This window comes from Macrobrachium nipponense, chromosome 43 (assembly GCF_015104395.2).
Source record: "Macrobrachium nipponense isolate FS-2020 chromosome 43, ASM1510439v2, whole genome shotgun sequence".
Classification (NCBI taxonomy): domain Eukaryota; kingdom Metazoa; phylum Arthropoda; class Malacostraca; order Decapoda; family Palaemonidae; genus Macrobrachium; species Macrobrachium nipponense.
In genome coordinates this window covers 44,987,458-44,995,164 of record NC_061104.1, presented here as the reverse complement: position 1 = coordinate 44,995,164, position 7,707 = coordinate 44,987,458, and the positions used below count along the sequence as shown (strand labels likewise).

At 40.8% G+C, this 7,707-nt stretch overlaps 1 long non-coding RNA gene across 1 annotated transcript; it reads right to left on the bottom strand.

Annotated features, from left to right (window-relative positions):
- Nucleotides 1–2,965: 2,965 nt before the first annotated feature.
- Nucleotides 2,966–6,588, bottom strand: LOC135213707 (uncharacterized). The gene is made up of 2 exons (XR_010314186.1): nt 5,881–6,588; nt 2,966–4,078 (listed from the first exon to the last, which is right to left on the bottom strand). It is a non-coding gene; the product is annotated as an uncharacterized LOC135213707 (long non-coding RNA).
- Between the last annotated feature and the right edge of the window lie 1,119 nt (nt 6,589–7,707).

Sequence of the window (7,707 nt, the reverse complement as noted above, 5' to 3'; positions counted from 1 at the left end):
CATGTATGTAGATCATAACCCACTGGGAACACGGAAGAAAACAAAGCGTTCTAGAGAGCAAAGGAAGCAAATTGGATCCCTCACAACTCTCCTATTATACTGAATGACCCATTTAATTCCTCTGGGCCATTGTTTTGTTCTATCTAATTAAAAGGTCATTACGACGGCCAAATGCCCTGGTTTGCAGCCTCTCTCTCTCTCTATCCCTCCCCCGGGTGACGACGTCGTGTGTTCGGATTTCAGGACAGACTACGTAAAATGGGAACAGCAAACACTTCCCGCGATGAGCAATGACTTGACACGAAAGAGCAAACAATGGACGCCCGAGCTGACACCTGGTGGCATTAACGGATAATAGGACATTGGAGGCGCAAAGAAAAAAAAAAATGCTTGTGATCCGTTACAGCGTAAAAGCAATATTAAAGATGAACTTTCAGTCACCAACTTGGGCTCATGACTATCGCGGCACCTGGAGCACTCGGGGGCGATCGTTTCCGTTTGATGATAACATAATGTGAGCGTGAAATGCAATGTGAACTTTTTTTCCATCCCCGACGGTTTTGAGTCACTAGACCGTTTTTTTTATCTTGATACATTGTCATCATTTCCAAATTCAGGTTTTAAAAGAATAACCAGATTGCCAGTGAGAAACTAATATTCCAAATTCGGGTTTTAAAATAATAATGAGATTGCCCTTGAAAACTAACATTCTAAATTTAGGTTTTAGAACAATAATCAGGTTCCCAGTAAGAAAATAGTAACGTAAAGTATAAACTTTACTGTGATGAACAGTATACATTCGTGGATGAGTTCCCTGTGCAGAGAGCTTCCACGTAACTAGCAGCTTCATACATTTGCAGAGGTTCAGCAGCAGTATGTCGAACCCCGTAGACACTGAACGTCTTTTAATTCTGCCATGCGTGCGGCCTGTCGCTTTCTGGATATCAGTGAATTGAACTGAATATACTAAAGTTTAGGCCAAAGCCCCAAGCACTGGGACCAATGAGGCTATTCAGCGCTGAAACGTTAATTAACAGTCAAAGTTCGAAAGGTGTGACAGGAGGAAGAGTAAGATGGAAGAAAGAGAATATGAAAGGAGGTACAGTAAAAGGAACGAAATGGGTTGCAGAGATAGAACCTTAAGTAATGCCTTTGTCAACAACAGTCAACTATAGCACTCTCAAGGTCATACATCCCCCCCCCCACCCCCGCGTAGCTTCTTATCACTACATTATCGTCTTCTATTCTCTCTGCATGACTAGATCATCTCAAAACACTTTGGCCAATACTTCAACAGCTTTATTCTTTTATCTACCTTTTAAATACCCGCCCTTTTTTTGCCAACAGTCTTCCTATTTGTTTGTTTGTTTTAAGGTGTTTTTACGTTGCTGGAACCAGTGGTTATTCAGCAACGGGGCCAACGGCTTTACGTGACTTCCGAACCACGTCAAGAGTGAACTTCTATCACCGGAAATACACATCTCTGACCCCTCAATGGATTGCCCGAGAATCGAACTCGCGGCCACCGAGGTGGCAGGCAAAAACCATACCAACCACGCCACTGAGGCACTTCTAACGATTTTACGACTAATTGCTTCTTCAGGGAGACAATCAACAGTTTTGCTACACGATTTCCTTCTTGAAGAGGTCTCTAGTCGGTAGCAAAACAGTTTGAAATAAATGTTGATTTAGCCATAAAGGAAAGTTGGCTCAACGATATATAATACACACATTTCCACTTTCCTTCTGGACACACTCCAGTTTACTCCCCAGAATTTTGCACACAACCTGCTACTTTTTTTTTCTTTGCTTCCCCTGTGACCTACCTCTTCTTTTACGCCACCTCTAATACTCGTTATATTTACTCCCTAAATACCTCTACACATATTAACTGCTTCTGGTTTCATTTTACCTCTCTTGACATTTCCTTACTCATATTTACTTTCGAATTTCAGTTTTCTGTGAAACTATTGAGATACCAATTTGTCTGTCCATCGGCACTTTTTCTGTCTGCCCTCAGACCTTAAAAACTACTGAGGCTAGAGGGCTGCAGATTGGCATGCTGATCAGCCATCCCCAATCATCAATCATAACAAATTGCAGCCCTCTAGCCTCAGCAATTTTGATTTTACTTAAGGTTAAAGTTGGCTATGATCGTGCGTCTGGCAACGCTATAGGACAAGGCCACCACCGGGCCGTGGCTAGAAGTTTCATGGGAGTGCGGTTTTTACAGCATTATACACTTTACAGAAAACTTCATTGCGCCGAAGACTTGGGTAGATTTTTTTAACGTTTTGTCTTTCACTAGCTTCTGCAGTTTCTCTTTGTTATGCCCGGCCACTACTGCATCACCTGCCAAAAACCATTCATGATACATTTTATTTTTATCCTACATCTGTGGCTACAATTATCTGTAATTTCTTCGACTTCTCACATCATTCCATCTATAGGGACATACAACCTTGTCCCAAAACAACTTGAATGTTTACCACATACCTCCCCCCCCCCCCCACCCATTACTTTTTCAAACTTCCTAAATAACGAACATCTGAGTCACACGCCTTCCTTATCTAACCCTTCACTGTACTTCTCCCGCCATTTTGTCAGTCATCTTTCCACGTTATCGATAAAAGCCTATACCTTTCGTACACACATACAATCAGCAATTAAGCTACAATTGCCGTCATCCAATTCACGCTGCTTCGGGAATATTCCCGACGGGGAATGATAAAACAGATAAATAGCTCCATTTATCACTTATTCCCGAAGCAGCGTGAATTGGATGTCAAACATTTGTAGCTTAATGACTGCATATAAATCATGGTAATGTGACAATCCATAAGCAATAAAATGGCTGGGATCCTGTAAATAACTACTATCCTTCCATCTTTTGTTATAAGAACTCATTTTTTGCCATGACTCCTCACGAAAATGGTCTAGCCTTCACCTTCAGGATAACAATGAATTTTTTTCTGCACCATAAACATTTTTATTGCTTATTTTACGACAGCTAAGACAGTGTTATCCTATTGCACATTTTTAAGGGGGGGCGGCTATAATCTGAGTAAAGGAAGCGCCATTTGGAAGTGATTTTTGAGTAAGGAACAGACTTACAGCTAATAGATACAGGTACATTTGAGATATATATATCATCCGCGAGCGTAAAGGATTATACTTACTTAAACTACATTATATTCATTAAGGCATATTCTTTACATTTATTCATTAAGCCATATTCTCAACGCAGTATAAGACACTCCACGAGGAAATCACTAGCATAACTAGTCTTTTTGCTGCCCACTTTTGTATCACGTTTCACTGCTACACTGAAACTGGGTAAGCAAGCGTTCTGAAGATGCAATAATGTTCTAATTAACGTAACCGCCTTTTAAACATACAAAGCGCAGTGCTTTGTTCTTGCGTGTGCGTGTGAATACGCCTTCAAATTCCGTCGTTAGTATAAAAATAGATTTCTTTAATACCTTGCAACGACAAATACACAAAATGCCGTGAAATGAGTCCACCTCTAAGTCACACGAAAGACAAAGCTATTCACGCGTCTCTTTTGGGACGCAAATAAGTCACGTCACTACACTATACCCCGAACCCCGAGATATTCCTCAGCCAACATCACTGCACGAAACACACAAGTCGGCCACATTCTCAGATGGCCCTGAGGTATTCACGGCATTGCCGCGGCAGCTGTCCTAACGGCATCCTGATAAGAGGGTAAATCAGGGTCATGCCTCTCGTCCACAGCTGAAATCGTTAAGTCGCCGCTTTCCAAGATGGTATTGACGATAAGAGGTTCGTTTTCCACTTCGACGGAGCCACTCATCGAGACACCACCACGGTCGCTGGGTTCCGGGGGGAAAAAATGCGTGTTGGCCAGGGAAATCGTGACTACCGCGTCGCAGAATCGAGAGGTGGGTCGCAGTTTATCCGAAATTCTGGACGGTTTGATGCTGGCAATCGACGACGCCTTCGCAGGAGGCTTCTCAGAGTAAAGGGTATCGTAGGGCGGAGGCTCTGCCATGACCTTCTCGTACCTCGGCGGTGGATCCGAGCTCGTCCCGACCTGAAATGAATGAGAAAATGAAATGGTATCATTCAAAATGGTTTAGTACATAATGGGGGACGATGGCTACAAACTAATAACAGAAAATAATTATATAACTCTCGTTTGTTAATTTGTAAGTAGTCTGAGTTGTACATAATTAACACTATTTAAACTATATAGCTATACTTCAGAATCAAGTAATATTTTTGTATTGCTGCATAGCCAGACCAGTGAAATCTCCATTAGTATGAGATGTTCTTCTGAGCCATATATTGAATGGTAAACATAACTAAAGCAGATAAAATGAGCCTAAGTTTCTTCGGCGCGATCGAGTTTTCTGTGCACCGACCGTAAAATGCTGTGCGAAAATCTCAAGACACGCCCCAGTGGTGGCCTATGTTCTTGGTACACATTACGGTGTCAAACGCACGGTCAAGGCTAAATTTAACCTTAAATATAAAGTAAAAACTACTGAGGCTAGATGGCTGTCATTTGGTATGTTTGATGATCGTATGGTGGATGATCAACATACCAATTTGCAGCCTTCTGGCCTCAGGAGTTTTTAAGATCTGAGGGTGGACAGACAGTTAGCCATTTCGGTAGCTTTCTTTTACACAAAGCTAATAACCAGATCCTGAACTTCACACTAGATAGATGACTTGCCAGAAAGTGACTGCGTCATATCAAATAAGAAACATTGATAAAAATAATCTAGTAGAACTTTCAAACCACAGAAACACTAGAAAACAATGCAATCCTGAACTCCACATTAGATCAGAAACATAAAAAAAGGTCATGACAAACCATGTATCCAATAAGAAATACGGAGAAAACATTATTCTGAACTCCTGAGTTAAATCAGAAACACGACACAAAAATTATTCTTGAATTGTAAATCAAAATGTGAAACACGATAACAATATAATTCCGAATTAAATCTTAAATGAAAAACACGACATAAGTAATAATTCCAAATGACGTGAAAAATATTACAACAAAGTAATCATGAACTCCATATCCATTTATTAACATAACGAAAACGCAATCTACCGCTTATATCAAATTAGAAACATGACAAAACTGTAATCCTGAACTCAAGACACGAGAAACAAGACGAAAAGTACTGCTTAACAAGATAGTATGAGAGAGGACAGAAAAGAAAAGAAAAGAAAAAACAAGAACGTAAAACCCCACATTAAATAAGAAGCGTGATAAAAACATAATACTGAACGTCATACGTTAACAAGGAACACGACAAATGCAAGACTCGGGTGCATCCAGCAGAAAGCATACTCCCACAAAGGCCATCTATCACGGATTAAAGCACCACCTACTTTTACAAAAAAATTTAATTTTATGATTATGCTTCCCCGATACAAAATCTATGGAGCTGAAGCTCCGGTTTTCATTGGTCCATAAGCAATATGCACAAAAGGAAAAATACGTCGACAAAGTACTTGAATGAAATTTGGCGGAAACATTCCCAGGGTAACGCATGTAGGAAGAAAGTGAATAACAACATTAGCGAAGAAGAAGACCTTGAGAAGGATTATTAGACCATTGAGGTGGACTTGAAGTTTTACCCAAACCATCAAAGGCACATAACAATTGCTTCATAGAATACAATCCGAAGAGGAAAATGAACGCTGCTCTTCTCATTACATATGTATCACCTTTTCTAACACAAAACACTAAGGGTGACCAACGAAATGTTTAGACACGGGACAAGAAAGAAGTCAGCATATAATGGGGCGATTCGTATGTAGCTAGTAGTTACCTACAGTATGGCGTATGTGCAGCTCCTCGCTCACATAACTTACCTGTCCTGTTTCCCTTCGGTTGTGACTGATCTTGATCAGTTGTGTGACATACCAGCCCAGAGCTGGTACAAGCAGGACTATAATAAGTGGCCCTCCTCTGTTTAATACCTCGAAGTACCACAACAAAACCACAGACAACATGGACGGCATCAGCGCCAGGAGTGACAAGAGAGTCACTCTCAACCAAGGTTGCCACATAACTGCGGTGGATTGTAACAACAACAACTGTTTGAGAAAGAACTCAGCTTCACTGGGCTGAGTGGGCTCAGTACGGCGGCGGTTCGCCGTTACAGGATGGCAACACTTCTGAGACGACGTATCAGTCTCGTGTCATGTGGTGCACAGGCACGCACGCACGTACATACATACACGTTTACAGTCCACCCACACGGACTATCGCATAAACAAAACCACGACTGTGAAACTCTTGAGTTGAGAGTAGGAGAAGTCTGGGAACGTTTGCTGCTCGCTTGCGTCCGGTATCTATCCGATTACGATCTGACGTGAAAAGGTCATCATGATTTCAGTTAGACGATTCGGCTTTTCGTACGATATTATCACTCGCGCTACGATTTAAGTGAGGTCAATTGGTTTCTTTGCGTAAGAAAAACAAGAAACGCTAAAGAAAAAGAAGTGGGTGCAAATACCACGAGGGAGACGACGAATGAGTTAAGAACTTCAATAAAATAGTAATTGGACAGTTATCAAGGCATTGCGTCTATTAACAAAAGAATACTTTTCTAAATAAGAGTACGTCGTATACTAAGGGCAATCAGATCATAGTCACGCGACAAAACGAATAAATCAGAATCAGGAAAAGATCGTAAAACTCACGAAAAGAGATAAGTATTATCGATGAGGTGTTATCATATAACACAGATAAAGGAACGATAATATGAAATGGCACAATTACTGACTGTTGCCATCCGAAAGGTTTTGAACTTATTTGAAATGTTCGTCATTGCTGCAGTCTATCGGCTTCATTTGTTTTTTCGAAGAGCAACAAAGGGCGTAAATGAGCTAATATTTTAAGATATTAATTGACGAGGCAGATTTTGCAATGACACGAAACTTGTTAAATAAAAAATGGATATTTCCTCCGTAACTCCATATCTCACTTTCCGCAGAGATGAAGTACCAATATATCACTAGGAATATGTTGGCTATGTGTACTTACAAAGAAAGAGAGGAGAACCTTGTCCTATCTTTTTTCTTTATCAGAGATCGTTGCAGGCATAATTGGAGAAAGATTGAGCCCAGATAACGTAATGAGGAGCTAAAGGTTTCGTTTGTCCGATTAGATTAAATTAACGGAACCAAGCACTGCTTTAAATGGCATGCAAGGACACCACTTCCTCCTTTGCGAAAATAGTGAAGGATCTCTCTCTCTCTCTCTCTCTCTCTCTCTCTCTCTCTCTCTCTCTCTCTCTCTCTCTATATATATATATATATATATATATATATATGTGTGTGTGTGTGTGTGTGTGTGTGTATTACCTAAAAGAAAACAAAGAGGGTTGTAGAATGTATTGTTTGGTGTATGTTTATAGAGGCACCTTTATTAGGCTGGAATTGTGTGCTGAACTGGAATATGGGAATGTCGCTGTTTGAGAGATTGGAAAATGATGAAATAAGAAGAAGAGCAGGCTTAGTAAAGATTTCAGAGGTGGTAAGAGAGTTACGATTGAGATGGTATGGGCATGTATTGACGATGGATGACGAGGAGGAAGTGAAGAGGGCTTGGGAAGAACCTGTTAGATGAAGGAGATTTAGAGGGAGACAGAGCTGGCGAGATAAAAGGCAAGGACTACCGCCAATAACTGTGGA